Below are 20,896 nucleotides of genomic sequence, written 5' to 3' on the forward strand. Positions count from 1 at the left end.
CGACAGCTACGAAATCGATCAATTTCAGAGTATCTTATCACGTGGAAGAACTTATCCGCTAAAGATTCCACATGGGAGGATGAGAATTTTATGCAGAAGTATCCAGAACTACTCAAGCATTGAGGACAACACTTTTTTGAAGGAGAGGGGCATGTTGGGTCCCTATAATACTAGTAATTACCCCATTGCTATTGTAGTTATACCCCTTATTTATATTGTTGTGCCCCTACTACCCCCATATTGTTATTTCTGTGCCCCATAGAATCCCTCTATTGTTATTTTTGTGGTTTTATATTATTATTGTTAGGTCGGCTGGATTATATTGTGACTCCTTAGACTCCTATATATAGAAAGGAGGTTTTGTCATTTGTATCATCCAAGAATTGTTCATTTATGTAATGTAAAGGAGGTTGCCCCCTCGAAGAGGCTGAATTCTAAGGCGTTGATCTATCTTTTCTATCTTTTCTTGAGCTGGTTTCATAATAGCAAATCTGTAAAGTTTCAAGTTCTTGATTCCACTTCCTTACCTGTACTTAGGAATTTGAGTTATGTTATAGTATCCCTCCACTCATGTTTACCCTACAGGGTGGTGAAAGTGGGTAAATGTGAGAGGTGGCATTATAGAGATGTATCAAAGTGGGTTTCATTCTCTTTGGGTAATATATGATACCATAAAGTGCTATTAGAGCATGGTTCAAACACTTAGATGAGATGGGCTAGATGCATGTGGTCATGCATTGTCATGGTTATGGTTGTCATCCATGAGGTCATGGTATGCAGTTGGTATTGTCATGCATGATGTTGGCATATTGGTGTGATTATGATTATACATGTATCGTACTAATGTGAACTGATTTTGCAGATGAGATAAACCTCCCCTAAATGTCATTGACGTATGATTTTGGTTATGGTATCACGTCCAGGAAGAAGAGAATCAAATATGATGAGAAAAATGGTGGACTATAGTTCACGTGACTCTCCTTATAGATTAGTTGGACAGAAAGGAGATGAGTATTCTCCTGATATAGCTAATAAATTTAGGTTTTTTGAGGGCAGAGATCAAAAGTCACAAGACAAAAAATGACTGGTTGGTTGAGGCTAAGGAAATTCTTGCAAGGGCTCAGGAAAAGCAAGAAGAGGTCAATGTAGTCATCCTTTAGAGTTTTTCAGGCTTGTAGAGATAGGGACATTTGAGGATTAGTCAAGAACAAGAAGAGAAGACTAATGGGGCATATGATAGCAGGCCTCATTCATAATACAAGTTGGATAGAGGGGACACAGTCAAAGGTGGAAAATCATTGGGTACACCTGATACAAGGATTGGTATGTATGGGTTTCATTCTAGTTCCTCATCTAGGAGACATTATCATCATCACCACCATCATCATTATAGGAGGAATGAGTACTTTCCTTAGGAATTCAAGAAATTCAAGCCCCCTACATTTGATGGAGACATAAAGAAGTCAAAATATGCAGAGGCATACTTGCTTCGGTTGAAGAAATTCTTTAGATTGCATAACTATTAAGAGAACATGAAAGCCAAAATAGTCACCTTTAGTCTTAAAGAGAAAGTAGATATTTGGTAGGAAGATGTGAAGAATTTCAAAGGAAATCGAGAAGAAGAGTTTATTTTGGATGAGTTTGAGAGACTCTTCAAGAAGAAATACCTATCTGAAAGGTATTATGATGACAAAGCTAAGGAGTTTTATGAGTTTCAAATAGTTTCCTTGAAATGTGAAGAGTATAATAGTAGGTTTCTGGAGATTCTAAGGTATGTGCCTTACCTCAAGGATGAGAAATAAAGTCCTCAAAGTTTCATCGGTGCGTTTTCAGCAACATATAGAGACCAGATTTAGTTTGATGAACCATGGTGGTTGGAGGAAGCCATCAGGAAACTAAAGCATTGTTATGAGCAATCAAAGCGTAAAGTTGAGCCTAAACATGATTTGATGGTTAATGATAAAGTTAAAAGGAAGTGGCCACCGAAGCGGGGAAGACCTTAGGATGAAGGTGAGAAAGACAAAGTGGTTCCTTACAAGAATTGTAATGTAGCTAAGAAGGGACATGGGTTATAGCCTAGAGAGTATGAGAATAGAGGTGATGGTAGAGCGCCATTGCAGTGTTAGATTTGTAGAAAATACAATCGCAAGAAGGATTGTCCATTATACCAGGAGGGTAGCCCTCAAATCTATAATGCTCAGGAGGCATAAAAAGTTTGGGATGTTGGTCATAGCATTCCTGAGACTTTTGCAATTGTGGACAACAAGAAGGAAGATCACCAAGAATCCATTATTGAGATGGAAGGTAAGATTTTTGATCGAGATTTTTTCTATTTTGATTGACCCTAGATTGAATTAGAGTTATGTTAATCCTGACCTAGTGGATAAGTTTGGTTTGAGAAAAAAAAAGTGCATGCAGACTCTTGGATGGTGCAGTTGACTACAGGTTTTAAGAAGAAATTTCATCATTGGGTAAGAGCTTGTGCATTTGAGCTGAATAGTATGCCTATGATAACACATCTAAATGTGATTCCATTGGGATTATATAGTATGATTTTGGGTATGGATTGGTTGTACATCCACAGGACCAAAGTAAATTGTTATGGAAGGTTTATTGAGTGCCTAGATGATAAATGGGAAAAAATAATCTTGCAGGGAAAGAAGAATCCTACATCAATAAGAATGGTTAAAACTATGGAGGCTAATTGTCATTGTAGGAAGGGGTGTGTACTATTTTCAGTCCATAGTTCAAGTGACAAGGGTAAGGATGTTGAGGATGTGGAAGTCCTCAAGAGGCACCCTATCTTGTGGTAGTTTGAAGATGTATTTCCAGCATAGATTTAAAATTTTCCTCCCCATAGGGAAGTGTACTTTTATTTTGAGTTAGTAAGAGGAGCAACACCAACATCAAAGGCACCTTACAGGATGAGCACACCAGATTTTATGGAATTGAATTTGCAGTTGGAGGAAATGCTTAACAAGGGATAAATTAGGCCAATTGTATAGCCTTGGGGTGCACTAGTGTTGTTCGTGAAGAAGAATGATGGTACCTTTATATTGTGCAATGATTATAGACATATGAACAAGATGATGATCAAGAACAAGTATCCATTGCTAAATATGAATTACTTATTTGACTAATTGAAGGGAGAAACATTGTTCTCGAAGACTGATTTGCTATCAGGATATCATCAGGTACGCATCAAATAAGAGGACATCTATGAGACTGAATTCCAAACTAGGTATGGGCATTATGAGTTTTTTGTGGTTCATTTTTCTTTGACTAATGCTCGAGCTACTTTCATGTGTTTGATGAATAGTGTGTTGTGTCCTTATCTGGAGAAGTTTGTGATTGTATTCATTGATGATATACTGATATATTCTAAGAATGAGTAAGAGCATGCAGAACACTTAGAACCAGTAATGAGATTTCTAAAAGATCATTAGTTGTATGCCAAGCTCTATAAGTGCATCTTCTTTTAGACAGAGGTACATTACTTGGGGCATGTTGTTTACAAGGAAGGCATAGCAGTGGACCTGGAAATGATAAGTGCTATCATGGAGTGGGAAACTCCTAAGAATGTGGATGAGGTAAAACCATTCATGGGGCTAGTAGGTTATTACAGGTGATTCATGAAGAACTTCTCACGGATTTCATATACTATTACGTCATTATAGAGGAAAGGAAAGAAATTTGAATTGACAAAGGAATTTGCAACAAGATTTGAGAAGTTGAAGGAGTTTCTTACAAATACTCATGTGTTAAATATTATAAACTAGATAAAGAGTTTGTGGTGTGCACAAATTATTTCTAGAGAGGACTTGGTGGATTCCTGATGCAGGAGGGACAGGTAGTGTGCTATGAATCAAGGAAACTGAATGAGAATGAGTAGAACTATGTCACCTGTGATCTTGCATTAGCAGTGATCATTCATGTATTAGAGATGTGGAGGCACTATCTTCTTGGTAGTAGGTTTGTGTTAATGAATGATCACGGTGGAATAAGGTACTTGTTTGACTAGTCGAATCTAAATTCCATGAAAGTTAGATGCTTTTCCATACCCAGTGAGTTTGACATTGAGATTAGGAGCATCAAGGGTAAGGAGAACATGGTTGCAGATGCTCTTAGCAGAAGAGTGTATGTGAATCATATAACAGCTATGATTTCTTATGGGGAAAATTTATAGGATCAAATTTTACATGTAGGACAATAAGATGACAGGTATTAGTAGCTTAAGCACAGGTTACAATAAGGTACAGTCGAATAGGATATGGATTATCATCTCACAACAGATGGACAGATGAGATTTAGGGACAAGATCCATGTACTGAATGGCAGTGAGCTCAAGAAGCTTATCTTGATGGAGTTTCATGTCAAGCCATATTTAGGTAACCTGGGATATCAAAATACATTGAAATTTGTGAAGAAGTTCTACTACTAGCTGAATTTGAAGAAGGAAGTGGTAGAATTTTTGCTAGATTCCTGGACTATTAGTAGGTGAAAGTTGAGTGTAAGCACCCCACTGGTTTGTTACATCCTATTCCAATTCTAAAGTTGAAATGGGAGGTCATTTCCATGGATTTCATTATAGGTTTACAGAGGACGTCAAAGCACCATGATTGCATCATGGTTGTGGTTGACAGGTTGAGTACAGTAGCTCACTTCATTCTAGTTAAAACTACTTATATAGTTAGTGAGGTAGCATGGGTCTTCATTAGGGAGATAGTGATCCAAATTTAAATAGGAGCACAAAAAATTACAGATATAACCATAAACACAACGATGCAACATAAATAACACTTAATTTTGTTTGGTGTGGAGCCTGATTATCTTCTTTATTCAGAGGTATCACTATGTTGGACCCCAGTTCGTAATGTGGCAGAGATGCCACCCATAAATATTCGCCGCTAGGGGGTCCAGGTCCCCCCTTGGCGGGGGATCGGGGGCAGCAGCCCCGAAGCTAAAAATATATGTAAAGTTTCCTTTTAAAATGTTGTAATTTCATAGTCAATCTGGATCATTCATTAAGCAGAAATCTGAAAATAGAAATATTTTTTAATTTAGGGTTTTTTGCCCTAGAAGGAAACCCCTCACTATATATGATGGAATTGTATTGCGTCTATGTAGATGTGTATTCTGAGCAAGAAAGAGAGGGGATATTGTGTGAGTGCGAAGAGGGAATTACAACAGATTTGTTGTAGGTTGTATCTCTTCATTTTTCTGGATAATATAAAAGGAAGGACTCGCTATTTCTCCGTGGAAGTGGCCCAAATTGGGTGAACCAAGTATATCTGTTTCTCTCTTGTTTTATGTGTTTTCTATGTTCATATTTCTGCAATATATTTTATGTGTTCCATTTCTCTGTAATATATAATTTACTAACAATTGGTATCACAGCCGAAGGTCTATTTGGATGATAAACTTGTAGGAGAGAAGGATTCCTGGTTCGAGTGGGAGAAATGGTGGAAGATGGTAGGTCTAGGGTTGAAAATTTTAACAACCAAAACTACCAGTTGTGGAAGATGTAGATGGAATATTATTTGTACCTACAATTGAGTGAAAAGGTAAAGAAGCCAACGAGTATGACAGACACAAAATGGGATATTCTCAACAGAAGGGCACTTGGAACAATACAGATGTGCCTAGTGGCATCGGTAACCTTTAATATTTCAAAGTAAATGACAACAGAGGGTTTAATGTCAACATTGGCCAAACTATATGAAAAAAACTAAGCCTGAAATAATGTATTTATTATGAAGCATTTATTTAATATGAACATGTCATAAGGTGGATCCGTTGCTGATCATTTAAATGAATTTAATACAATTACCAGTCAGTTAAGTTCTGTAGGGGTAACTTTTGATGATGAAGTTAGCGCTATGTTATTTTTATGCTCATTTCGAAAATTTTGGAATGGTTTAGTTATGGCCATTAGTAACTTTGTCTTTGGATCTAGTACTTTAAAGTTTGATGATGTTGTCGGTGCAATCCTTAGCGAGGAAATGCGACAAGAAAGCTCTAGTGAGACATCAGGTAATACTTTGACTGCAGAGACTACGTGAAGAAAAATGAAAAGAGGAAAGAGCCCAGGATATCGCAGTAAGTCAAGGAAAGGCAGATCCATGTATAGATATGGGATAGTGTGTTAGAAATGCAGGAAAAAAGGACACCTAAAGAAAGATTGCAAGTCCTGAAAGGGAAAAGGAGATGTGTAGCAATAAAAAAATCATGCAGCGAATGTGATAGGTGATGTGTTGCAAGGTGCTTTGATTCTTTCACTAGAGAATATTATTGATTCTTGGGTGGTAGATTCAGGGGCCTCATTCCATGCCACACGTGATAGGAAACATTTTCATGATTATGTTCAAGGAGATTTTGGGCAGGTTCGATTGGGTAATGATAAACCTTGTAAAATCATTGGAATGGGTACAAGTTTTATAAAACAACAAAATGGATATCAATGGTTGTTGAAGGAGGTAAGGCATGTTCCAGATCTGAAGAAAAATATGATTTCAATAGGTCATTTTGGAAGTGAAAGATGTGTAACTACTTTTATAGATAACACCTGGAAGGTCACTAAAGGTGCCTTGGTAATAGAAAAAGGAGAAAAGTTTGGTACATTGTATTTATGCAATGGTATTTCTAGATCTGTTAATGCTTTAACCTCTACAGGAGCAGATATGGCATTGTAGCATCATAGGCTCGGGCACATGAGTTAGAAGGGGATGCAAATTCTCCACTCAAGAAATTTGTTTCCAGGTTTGAAGCATGATTATTTGGAATTCTGTGTGAATTGTGTTTATGGAAAACAGAAGAGGGTCAGATTCCTCAGAGTTGGGAAAGAAAAGAAGAGAGATAAATTAGATCTTGTGCATAGAGATGTATGGGGACCTGCTCAGGTATCATCTCTTGGTGGCTCTCATTATTATGTTACTTTTATTGATGATGCAACCAGAAAAACCTAGATTTACTGTATTGGAAATAAATCTAATGTATTTGATACTTCCAAGAAATGGAAATATTTGGTTGAAAATGAGACAGGAAAAAGGTTGAAGTGTTTCAGATTAGATAATGGAGGTGAATATTGCAGCAAAGAGTTTGATAGGTACTATTCATAGAATGGAATTCAGAGAGAGAAGAAGGTTCTAGGAGCACCACAAGAAAATGGTGTCAGAAAGGATGAACAGGACAATCATGGAGCGTGCAAGGTGCAAGAGATTGCATGCAGGATTTCCTTTACAATTTTGGGTAGATGTTGTAGATACTGTTGTTTATCTAATAAAAAAAGGGCCTTCAAGTTACTTGGATGGTGATATTCCAGAGGAGGCATGGATAGGTATAAAGGTAAACTACACTTTTTTAAAGACTTTTGGTTGTAAAGCCTTTGTCCACATTAATAAAGAAAATAGAACAAAGATTGAGGAAAAATCAAATAATGTACCTTTATTGGATATGGTGTTAATGATTTTGGTTATCACTTTTATGATTATGAAAAACACAAAATATTTAGGAGTAGTGATGTCATATTCAATGAAAATGTTTATTATAAGGATCAGATATAGCAAAAGAAGCAAGAAAAAGAAAACAGAGAATAGACAGTGCTTGATGAGATCACAGAAAAAGTGAAGGTGCCTAAAAATCATAATGATCAACAACCAAAACAACAACAACAACCACAACAGCAAAAAGCACCCCAAACACCTGAAAGTGGTGTTAGAAAATCTACCAGGATAAGTAGACCCCCTGAACAATACTCTCCTTCATTATATTATGTATTGTTGAATGATTCTGGTGAACCAGAATGTTATGAAGAAGCAATTCAGGTAGAAACCAAGAAGAAGTGGCAGTAGGCCATGAAATAAGATATGGAGTCCTTAGTATATAAACATTCTTGGGACTTAGTCAATTTGCCTATAGGTAAAACATCATTGCAAAATAAATGGGTTTACAGGTTGAAGGAAGAAGATGGAGGTAGAAAAAGGTATAATGCTAGACTTGTGGTGAAGGGGTTTACATAGAGAAAGGGTATAGACTTTGACGAGATAATTTCTTCTGTTGTCAAAATGACTTCAATCAGAACTATTTTAAGTCTAGTAGTAGCTGAAGATTTGCAGCTTGAGTAGTTTTATGTAAAGGCATCCTTTCTCCATGGGGATTTGGAGGAAGAGATATATATGTAGCAGCCACAAGGATATGAGGTCAAAAGGAAGGAGAAACTAGCGTGCAGGTTGAAGAAGAGCTTGTATGGATTAAAATAGGCTCTAAGGCAGTGGTATCTAAAATTTGACAAGTTTATGTCTGAACAAGGTTATACCAGATGTCACTTTAATCACTGTGTTTATCTCAAAAGGAAAAATGATGGCAGTTATATTATATTGTTATTGTATATAGATGACATGCTTGTTATAGGTTCTAACATGCAGGAAATAAATGTGCTCAAAGTAAAATTGGCAAATTCATTTCCAATGAAGGATTTGGGTGCTGCAAAACAAATCCTTGGTATGAGAATAACTAGAGATAGGAAGAATAAAAAATTAATGTTGTCTCAAAGTGAGTACATACAAAAGGTGTTGAAAATATTTAATATGTAGAATGCAAAACCAGTTAGTATACTTTTGGCTAGCCATTTCAAACTATGTAAGGAGGTGTGTCCCAAGACTCAGGAAGAAATGGCTTATATGTCTAAAGTTCCATATGCATCAGCAGTTGGAAGCTTAATGTATGCAATGGTTTGCAGAAGGCCTGATATTGGACATGGAGTGGGAGTTGTAAGAAGGTACATGAACAATCCAGGAAAATAACATTGGATGGCGATGAAGTGGATTCTCAGGTATTTGAGAGGTACCACAAATCAAGCATTGTGATTTGGTGGTTCAAACATTGCTCTACAGGAATATGTTGATGCAGATATGGCGGGTGATAGAGATAGCAGGAGGAGCACCACAGGGTATGTGTTTACTGTGGGTGGAACAACTGTTAGTTGGGTTTCAAAACTGCAAAGTTTTCACTCTCAACGACGAAAGCAAAGTATGTTGATGCTATGAAGGCTAGTAAAGAAATGACTTGGTTAAAAAGGTTTCTGAATGAATTGGGTAAGAATCAGAAGTTGGGCAGGTTATATAGTTATAGCCAGAGTGCCATACATCTTGCAAAGAAATTTGCATTTCATTCCAAGACTAAAAATATACAACTCAAGTATCATTTCAAATGATTAGTGTTGGAAGATGGACAAAACAAAGTAGCCAGAATCCTACAGATATGTTAACAAAATTTGTAACTAGGGAGAAACTGAGATTTTGCTCGATTTCAATTAGTCTTCAAGTATGATGGTGAAGATGAGAAATAGTCAGGTCTAAAGTGAAGTCATTTTCTAGCAAATGAAGCAGCGATGGAGTTGCTATAATCAGTCTCCAAGTGGGATATTATTGGGTGTGGAGCCTGATTATCTTCTTTATTCAGAGGTATCGCCACATTGGACCCCAGTTCATAATGTGGAAACAACGCCGCCCATAAATATGTGCCACCAGGGGGGTCCAGGTCCCCCCCGGGTGGGAGATCAGGGGTAGCGCCCCGAAGCTAAAAATATGTAATGTTTCCTTGTAAAATGTAGTAATTTCATAGTCAATATAGGTTGTTCCTTAGGTAGAAATCTGATGATAGAAATTAATTTTAAATTAGGGCTTTTTCCCTAGAATGCAACCCCTCACTATATATGAGGGAATTGTATTGCGTCTATGTAGATGTGTGTTCTAAGCGAGAAAGAGAGAGGAGACTGTGTGAGAGTGAAGAGGGAAATACAACAAATATGTTGTAGGTTGTATCTCTTCATTTTGATAGATAATATAAAAGGAAGGACTGGTTGTTTCTTTGTAGACGTAGCCCAAATTGGGTGAACCACGTATATGTGTGTCTCTCTTGTTTTATGTGTTTTCTGTGTTTATATTTCTGCAATATATTTTATGAGTTTCATTATTTTGTAACATATAATTTACTAACACATTTCATTAATATCAAATACTGAAATATGCTTACAAACATAATGGAAATAAGACTAGCTCAGGCAATGGTAATTTATCTTTGAGAGGATATGTGGCAGCTACATGCTTCTTAATTGTGTTACAATGAGGCTTAAGGGCCTATTTGTTATTCGAAAATATGAGAAAACCCTAAACAACCAAAAACCTAACCCCATCAGATGTGACAACAAGTGTTTGTGCGCCATGTTGGGGTTATTTGGGCAGCTAACTTCCCGGGGTCATATCTTGGTCATATTATCTTAGTTTGGCACATATGATACCTTGTTGGAAAGGTTTCTCCGAGTACTACAAGTTTTCCATAAGACATTTTCTATGGCCATGGGCCTACTGCAGACCCAAAAAAATACATCGTTTAGGGGGTCAAAACTACTCCAGAAGTTCAGGACCCGAACAACTGCAAAAAATAGTAAATGTTGAAATAAATAAGGAAATAAATGAAACTGATTGGAGGTCTAGGTGGGATAGGTGGGCAGCCACCAGTATCCACTTGGATCATTCCTCCCCCCTTAGGAAGCAATGGTCCCCATTGTGTTCAGAGCCTGCATGAGGTGAGGAAATTTCTGTTGAACCTGGTCCTTGGTTAGTCACTTGCCTTGGTGCAGTAGTTGGCCAGCTTTGACAACCCGATATAGTTTAAGCTTCTAATGGCAAGTTTTCTTGACCTATGTGTCCATAATCTAATCAATTTTGGTCCGTTCCATGAAGTCTGGATTTAAATCTATTGGTGTGAGTTGTTCTACAATGTCTGATGTGTCAAGTAGTGGTGGGAATTATGGTCGAATGCAGTCCACATTGAACACTGGGTGCAGACCAAGGAAGGGAGGAATGTTGAGCTCAAAGTCATTATCTCCCACAACCTTGGTAATGGTGTAAGGACCATATCAAATTAGTCTTAGCTTTTGATGGGATCCGATAAGGTGTTCTTTTCGGAAATGCAACCAGACTTTATCACCCAACTGAAACTTGTGTGGAACCGATGTTGATCATGCCGTTGCTTGTACTTGGCATTTGACTTCTCCAACATGTCATGAGACTACTGGTAGATTTGTTGGATGTGTTCAATAAATCTAGTCGCTTTATCCACTTCAGACGAAACATATGTGGATTTTTTCTGTGTAGTAACCTTAGGCATGTCAACATCAATCAGGCACAACGGTTGAAATCTTAGACCCACTTGAAAGGGACTGCGACTAGTCGAGCTATGGAGAGATATATTATAATTTTGTTGCACATATGGAATACTCTCATTCTAGCTTCGAGGATTCTATAAGTTGTACATGTGGAGTATGTGCACTATCATCCTATTTTCGACCTTCGTCTATCCATTAGTTTGGTTTCCAATAGTGTCTAGAGGCTTGACCAGAATGTGATCAAGAACATGTTATCACGATCTAATATAATGGTCTACAAGATCCCAAAATGTACACATACTCATTCAAAGAAGATTTTGGTAGTGTCCTCTGTTGTGATACTCTTCATACGGGCTGCTAATATAGCCATCTTAGAAAATATGTCCACGACCACAAATACACAGTCATTACCATGTTTGGTAGAAGGGAGGCCAAACATATAGTCCATGGAGATGGATTCCCACAGCTGGTTGCGAGTAGGTAGAGGAGTGTACAAGCCTTGCTTCTTGATGGATGGCTTGGCGATGGCACATGCAGTGTAGGATTTGATATATTTCCCAACATCCAATCAGATTTTGGGACAATAGAAATACTTTTCTAGTACAACCACAGTTTTCTCCACCCCAAAGTGTCCTACATTCTAACTGTAGTGCACCTCCAAAATCATTTTGACACACTCGCTTGAAGGAACAAAAATGTGGCCCACGTAGCATAGTAATGTGTTGTGGAGGTGGAAACCAGGAACTTGCTTCACATCTACTAGCATCTGGTATGTGGGGGCTAACTCTAGATCATTTTTGTATATTTGTAGCCATCAAGAGGTCTCTTGACCACAAGAGTTGAGAATAGTAGTAAGTGCTGCAAATGGGGGTTAGCTGAGGAAATCTGCAACATGATTCATGCTGCCCTTTTTGTATTTAATTTTCAAGTGGAATTATTGGAGATATGTAGAGCACTTCTGATGACGATCATTATGCAACTTCCCTTGTATCTACATAAACTGAAGACGTTGGTGATCGGTGTGGATGACTGTCTCCTTCCCTAGAATGTAGTGCTTCCACTTTCGGCAAGACTATACGATGGAATACATGTCGTTATCATAGGTTATGTACTTCCGAATTGTATCGGAAAGTGTCTCACTATGATAGGCCATTGGATGCTTGTGTTGGGTGAGGACTCCACCAATAGCATAGTCTAAGGCATATGTTCTTATTTCAAATGGTTGCTGCAGGTTTGGTAGTGTGAGTACCAGTGCAGAGCATAGGCAACGCTTCAACTCAACCAATGCCTTTTGCTGGGACTCGGACAAAGAAAACTTTGTTTTCTCCCCACCCTTAGTAATCTGACTGAAAGGAAAAGTGATATGGTACAATCCCAACATGAACCTCCCATAAAAATTTGTAACGCCCAAAAGACTATGAAGCTCCGTTAGAATGGTTGCGGCTAGCCAATCCCGAATGACTTGGATCTTGGTCGGGGCCACATGCATGCCACACTCATCTATGATGTACCCCAAGTATTGGACCTAGCTCATGCAAAAGTTTCATTTCTCCAAGTTGGCACAAAGTTTGTGCTGCTGAAGGGTTTGAAGGACTTGTTGAATCTGTTGCAAGTGTTCTCCCCAACTCTTGCTGAAGATGAGGATGTTGTCCAGATAAACCACCATGAACAAGTTTTTAAAGGGCCAAAAGATGTCATCCATTAGCCTCATAAACATAGTGGGGGAATTTTTCAACCTGAAGGGAATAACCAACCATTAAAAAAGGCCCCCTTGGATTTAAAGGCAGTCTTCCATATTGTTGTCACTCACTACTTTATCTGCCTTCAATTGCCTCAAATACACAAAAGTAGTAAATTTTTATGCCAATGTTTGAGCCACAGAAGCTATCAAAGCTTAATTGGACCCTCTCCATTACATAGTGCTCAGAAATAGCTTTCCAATGGTATATGGAAGTCCCAAAATGGACTCCTAAAGTAGAAGTTAAGGCATTTTTAAGTCTACCTTAGAAAAGCCTAGCAAACAAAAAAATGACTAAATGTCGAGTAAATCACAATTGGGACCTAGGAGGCTTATTGTAATTGCAAATTTGGATTTTTGGCATGAAAGGAACATGGGCGTAATGAAAAACAATGATCCACTGATCGCTGATATCACATATCGGTAGTCGGCGGGTCCGGACACAACATATATTCCAAATTGGCAATCGGCAGAGTCTCGAGGCTCACACTTAAGGATTATCGGCAGTTCCTAACACAGAAGGCCGATATCATAGTCCTGCGATATCAGCAGTCAGTGGATAGACATGGTTCACAGTTCAAAAGACTCATAAACCACTAATCATGCGATAAAGTGGTGTGTCACATGGGTGCCAAGAAAACCAAATACGAAGGAAATGGCCGAAAAAAGGGTCACGCATCCCATTTCTCTTTCCTTCACGTGGCAGGTTCCCGCATCCCGACGACCCCAAATCCTGCAAGATAGTCATATCAGTGAAGTTCCAAGCTTGATATACCATGCGAGGGCTGATATTGCAATATAGTGTTGTATCACCAGGACAAGACCAAAAAGTTTCACACAGGAAAGGATTACAAAAGACGGTTGGGTAGGCCCTTTTCTCTCTCCTCTAGGGAGCCACGCGGTGACCTATGATTGGTCCTCTCAGCTGATAGGGTAGCTGACGTTAGCAATGAAGTGGCAATATGGTTGATGATATGTAAGAGGACACATGTCACCCGGTTTTAGTGTTTTTCACGGGTGACATGGGGCCATTTACGAGTGCCACGTGTCATCACTCACACAGTGACACATGGTAGTGATGGTGTCACCCCGCAAATCAGCGATCGTAGCTGTTAAGGGGGAAAAGCTTAAGATATTGGTGCAGAGTGATTGCAATGTCAAGGAATCCTCCCCAAATGCGATAAATGCCTAGGGCAGAGTCTATATGGACCTCGTGTCTGGACTATTAGCTCACTCCAAGGAAAAGGGTAAAGCAAAGTTTAAAGCATCAATATGTGGATTTGCAATAACAGAGGAGAAGGCCCCCACGCGAAAGTTGAGAGCCTTAGCACCCAAAGGGCTAAGCGCTTGGTTCAGGCACCCAATCACGTGAATGAATAAAATGAAAGTATATGGAACAAAGGGGAAATTAAAAAAGCCCGCACGTTTGTTTGTTTTTAATGTTAAAGGCCTGTGATTGTGTTGTTTCCATGGAATGCATCTCACCTACCATGTCAAGGCACTGGTTGTACAGTACAGAGGTTTAATGGGCAGATGGGCCAGCGACTAAAATTTTTTAATGGAGCATGGTGCAATGCTGGAGCAATACAAGAGACTTAGGAAGTCTTAGTGGCACGGAATGGTACTCCACTTTGTTACATGTAAAATTACCGCTCGAGCACACGACTTTCCCACTCTGCTCCCTATTCCACCGAAAAGGTCACTTAGGCATTTAATGAAGAATTGATAGAAACTGGTCAAGCAGCAAGTGGAACACATCATGGCAAGGATGTGGCTTGATCAGGGGCCTCCACTCGAATAGCAAGGGGACACCTCCTCCTTCATCTCTCCATTTTCTTTCGTTGTGCATTAATTTCTATTTATTTCCAAGAATGGATTCGATCCGATTGTAATCTTTTTGGGGCACCAGAGCCTTAGACTAACCAAGACATCTTGTCTAGCATGACACTTGGGGCTCGAGCTTAGATATTTTGTAAACTATAATTCTAGCTCCCACTCCTCTTATAAATAGGGTGAAGCAAAATTATACAGAGATTCTCAAATTTCTCACCTGAGGGGTCTGAACTCTGTGATACCAATTTGGCTTATAACTCTGTAAGTGAATGATTGTTATTTGAGATAGTATTTCTTTCCCCATGTAGATCTACTAGACTATCACAGCAATGGACGTGATTCCTCCTTCTTAGCATTACAATATGTTTTTCCTTCTGTTAATTCCATTATGTTTCATATTCCTCTCTACATTGATGCTACAATCGCTGCTAGAAATTATTTCATGCTTCCTTACAGATCCACGTGTGTTGATGTATTAATGCATAATGGTTGTATGAAGGGATGAAGTATATATTTAAACTACTCTTTAAGAATCATAGCAGCCATCTTCTCTCTAGTCCATTACTTCTTCTTGTAACTCAAACAAGTGTAGAATTTCCCATTTCTTGCGGCTCTATGTGTTCAATATAGAGTTCTCGATGTGTTGGGATCTATATGATGAGTTATGCTTTCTCCTAATACTTTCTCATTTACTCAACAAAGACTATTAATATGTATTCCCCTTTGAAGTTATTGGCCTCCACTGTCCTATGTGATACTTATGGGAACTATGTGTGTGAGGGAATACCTGAAATACATAGCTCATACCTTTGGAGGAATGAACCAAGCCCTCCTATTTCCTTTTATTTTCTTTTTTTAACGTGACAATTGGAGTGCTCCAACCCCCTCACATATAACATTACAAGCACAAATCTATTTAAGATTTCCTAGGCACTGGTCTACAATCAACCCATAGGTTGTCTCTAGGGAGATTTCTTGTCTCCTGCTACACTTTTGTTGCAGGTTCAAGATTTAGCAACAACATATATATCTGTGGGCTCTATTGGAACTAGATGATAAGAAAAATTCAGATTGATCTTGCTAAAGTACTTGGCCCCCTTGAGTTGGTCCAGCAGGTCATCAATCCAGGGGGTTGGATACCTGTTTGTGATAGTGATTTTTTTTAATGCCCGATAATCAATGCAAAGACTCCAATTTCTGTCCTTCTTCTATACTAATATAATCGAGCTCCCACAAGGCAAGGAACTTGGTTGAATGTGCCCTTTTTGAAGCAACTCCTATTTTCCACTTGATCTCTTCATTTTCCATAATGGAGTGGTTATATATCGGCCCATTAGACAGAGGTGCTCTGGGAGTCAGATCGATTGAATGCTTGAACTGAAAATGTAAAGGTACCCCTGTGGTTGAAGAGAAGATGCCCATGTATTCTTTCACGACTTCATCCACCTACTTCTTCTACTTCAAGGAACCCTTCCCAGGGGCCATGGATGTGGTGATGACCTTCCCCTTACTTTGAGAATGAATAAAAAAGAAAACAAATTTCTGATTCTAGGAGATGACCTTACTTCATTTCTTAGCAGAGATCAAAGAGATGGCAGTAGGTGGGGATACCTATGGTATTCTGTATAGCTTAGTACCCAAAGAAATAATAACAAGTGAGGTCTAGGCTCATATAAAGCATGTCGCTTCCATAAGTATGGTTGTCCTAATAATACATCACAAACTTCAAGAGGAGCAACATCACATAGTACCTCATCAATGAAGGGCTTGATGTTGTGGGGAAGCCAACACTGTTGGCTGATGCAGAGATCTCGTCCTTGGTGAAGTCACCCGATTGTGTATAGTTGCAAATTTTTTGTAGTCAATAGGCCCAGCTGCTTCATGCCCTATACTGAAATGAGGTTATTTTGGCTCCCATTGTCGACAATGAACTACAACGGAGAACCCTTCACCCACATCTGTGAGTGGAATAGGAACTCCCCCTCTTCTGGGTCTTTTGGCTCAATCTTATGGATCTTGGTGGTGGCCACAGTGGAACTAGTCTCTACATCAATGATCTACTTCCATTTGTCATTACCCTTTTTGGGTTCCAACTCAGATTCATAATATGTGTCGAGCTTGGTAGCCTTCAGCTCGGCCATTAATGACTGCTTGGCCTCACACTCACTTATGTTGTCATTGGAGCTATTATGGAACTCACACCACTTTATCATATCCTTCTTTCTCTTTGTGGTGTTGCTCTTTGCTTGCGGCTTTAGTGGGTTATCCTAGGTTTCTCCGCCATGGCTTTACCCTTTTCTTTGTGGCTTGGGGATGCCTTTCCCTTGCTTCAGATTCATAGATCCAAAGTCCTGCTTTTTCTGTTTAATATTTTTCTCAATCTTGACAGTGTATCAGTACACCATTCCATGTGAAGTGATGTCCAGGAACTCCATCTCATCATGGATATACCTATGTAGGCAGTCGCTGTAATTGAGTACCAAATTTTTCTTAGAATCCTTGATACCCAAATTTGTGCGAAGAGTATGAAAGACATTGGTAAACTTTGGCATGTCTTGGTCACTTCCCTATCGCAGTGTGTGATGAGCGCCATCATTAGGTAATTATATGGGCCTTAATTCACCTCCTATCTTAGTCAAACAAACTTTTCTCACAACATATTACATGTTTTTTTATTATATTTTGTTTATGATATGTGTTAGAGTTGGATATTATGCCTCGTGGACTAATATGCATTGAATGCAGGATTGAAGGAGAAAATCAACGAATTTTTGCAAATAATAAGGTTGAAAATTGAATGGGACAAGGGAGAGGGATTGTACGAGGTAAATCATCCTCATTTACTTATTCCCCATTCACATATTCCTCCATCCATCACTCCAGATCGGAGTGCAAGCATCCAAGCCATGAGGATTATAAGGCAGCCGAGCAAGTGAGAGACAAAGAGCTATTTTATCTCAAGTTCGGGAGCCGAGCCTCCCTAATTTTAAGGAAGCCATTGGGGAATTTAGTTGTATAAGTAGAGAGGCCTAGAGCCTCATTAGGATTCGAATTTTTTGTGTAAAACTATAAGCTATTTTCGAGCTTCAAGACTTGTGAAAGTTTTATTGATGTAATTTTTTGTTTTGGTAATAAGAATGAGTTTTGTTTTGAGCAAGCACTGAGTTAACTTAGAGGGATGAAGCTCTTAGGTTAGGGCCCAACCCTAGCAACCAAGGCTCCTCTTTCTTGTATATGTATTTTAGTTTAGTTTCATAGCTTCATTGTTAATTTTCTTTTAGATGCATTTCCATTGCAAGTAGTGTAGATTGGATTGGTTGATTATTAGTTTGCTTCCATCTGTGCCTTACTTCAGTAGAAGGTTAGCAGGGATAAAAGGAGCACCACAAGGTTGTCAGCAAGTGTCGCAGCCTCACTTCCTCCCTTTGGGATCATGACTTGAGGAAGGGACCCTCATGCAGCCCCAAAAACACAGATTTCTATTTCTTTTATAATCTTTGGAGTTTGTAGTCTTTAAATTAGCACTTGATCAGTTTCGCAAAGTAGGACTGCATTGTCATCTTTTTCATTTTCATTTGTCTAGTAGATCTCATCCACGCTTTCATTCCTTGCAGCAACTTTCCTCATGCATAATGTAGGCATCAGTTCATTAATTCTGCTTTTCTAGTTTATGAGAATGTTTCCTGTTTACAACTTTTTCGAAAATATACATGTTTTTTCAAAGCAGGTACTCCAGGAGTAGACAAGGACTTCATAGCTAGCCAGCACCTTCCACTTCATCCACCACATCCATTCCTTGTTTCACCATTCCCTTCACTAGTTTTCATCATTTTCCATAGAAATTCTTCCAATCACATTGAGCGAATCCAACCATCCTCTATCCTTTTTGTTGATTTCTGAGTGATCCTAGACCTCTCCTCAATTCATTCCACCCATATACCACCTTCCCTAAGCCTTCCATCACCTCCAACACCTTCCATTTTTCTCTCAGATGTATCTTGTAGGTTTACAAGGAATCCTCTAGGTTTCTAGTACATCATGTAGGTTTTCCTGAAATGGCCTATTTTGAGGCCGAATTGAGGGAAACCCTCAAGTAAGTCACCAAAATCCTCCGAAGGGTCTCCCACACCATCCAACCATCTGCTAACCCTTCCATCCATCCTCCAACATCCTTAATTCACCTGCCAAATCACCAAAAGAAATTAGTTAGCATACTTGATTTTGCATGAAAAGAGAAAAAGACAAAAATAGATTTATTTTAGTCCCTTTACTTGCACATTAGTGATTTTTGATGCTTCTTACTTAGATAGTAGCATTTGGTTCATGTTAATTTAGAATTTTTTCAAATCATAGTTTCCTAGCAGTTAATTAGGAAATGGTGTGATTTATCATTTAATTTCAGTCATCTCCATTATTGCAGTAGAGTAGCTCTCTCTTACAGTAGATTTACCTTTCTTCCATAAAGAAAGAAAGCTTCTTATGACTCCATGGAAGTCTGGCTTGAAAACCCTAGTGGTCTCTTGCCAGCTGAATAGTGACAACAAGTAGAACAATCACTTTTACTTCTGTATATAGCACTGTCACCTCCAATTTTGTACGAACCCCAGGTTGATAAAGTAAAGTTGGTAACCCAGGAGTTGCAACATTCTTGCTGCAATACTGGCGCTCATCACTTTTTGGTGTCATTGCCAGGGAGGTGTCTGAGTAAAATGTGATTACTACTTTCTTTTCTTCTATTTCTTTTCTCCAATATTCTGTCAATAGTTTATTTCTACAAAAGTAATTTAGTTGTTTCCTTTTTTCATTCTACATTAGTTTATTTATGCTTTCCTTTCCATTTTGCAAGCAAGATTTCAATTTAGTAAGTATTTTTTTCATTCAGTCAGTTGTTTTCATTCAATCAGCAATTTCAATTCTGCAAAGTACTTTCCAAGTTTGAAAAAAAACACAAAACCAAACCAAAAACATTTCCTTTCATGCCTCGTAGGAATAGGGATAACTTAGGGAAATTTTTGCCAAATACCCCCACTGCATCAAATAGCCAACCTTCCCTCTTCTTCGGTGGCTGTGAACTAGAGGAACCCTTAGGTGAGAAACCTGACATATTTGAAGAACCTATAGGGGAAGAAGAAGAAGAAGAACCCATTCCTACTGAACCAATGGCTGAAAACAAAAATGACAGAGAGAATAGAGAGATAGTTGAGGGTATCTTCCCCATCATGGAAACCAATGGGGACACTTTTCTATTTGAGTTTGATGTTATATGCCGAACCTATGACTATACAGATGATGAAAAAAAGTTAAAACTATTTCCATCTACCCTCAAGGATGAATCATTGCACTGGTTCATGGGTTTACCTGGGGATAACATCAAAACTTGGGCTCAGATGTAGCAAGCCTTTAACAAAAAGTATCTAGACTACTATCGGTCAAAGGATACTAAAGAGGAAATTTTTAGGATGGCCATAGGCAATGACGAATCTCTAGAGGATTACAAAGAAAGATTCCAACTTAGTTACAAAAAGGCCAGGCGCACACTTGACCCTGAGTCACTAAAGCTGGTCCTACTTAGGGGAGTAAGGGAAGATCTCCTGGATACCCTACACTTGTTAGCAGGAGGAGATATCTACCAATTACCCTATGAGGATATCAAGACTATCGTTAGAAACCATTCTAGGGTAGCTGGGAAAAAGGGTAGGGGTAGTCAACCTATGGTCAGTACATCCTCTTCCAACTCATCCATCAAGAGTGAAATTGGAAACAAGCTGGAAGATTTCAAAAGTGAGATGATGCAAACCCTTGCCTTGCAAATGGACACTATGCACATTAAGAGAAAGCAGGATGAGGCGGAGAGAGCCTTGGCAATTTTTTGTCCTAGATGCACCAGGAGGCATCCTAGGAATGAATGTCCATTGAATTCTATTGAAATTTGCTCATTCTATGAAGAAAACCACTCCATAGACAAGTGACCTTCTTTGCCTGGACTCAAAGCTATATATCAAGGAGTTGAAGGGGTCACTGAGCAGCTCTGCGACATAAACCAAAGGAGACCTCATGGGCCTAGACCATACCTATAGGGCATGCAAGGGTCATCCCATGCATATTACAACCCCAACCAAACCATAGCCATACCTTCTTGGGGACCCTCTGCTCATCCT

Source organism: Pinus tabuliformis, chromosome 9 (assembly GCF_031772625.1).
Source record: "Pinus tabuliformis cultivar Carrire ecotype Pingquan chromosome 9, CPIR1, whole genome shotgun sequence".
Taxonomy (NCBI): domain Eukaryota; kingdom Viridiplantae; phylum Streptophyta; class Pinopsida; order Pinales; family Pinaceae; genus Pinus; species Pinus tabuliformis.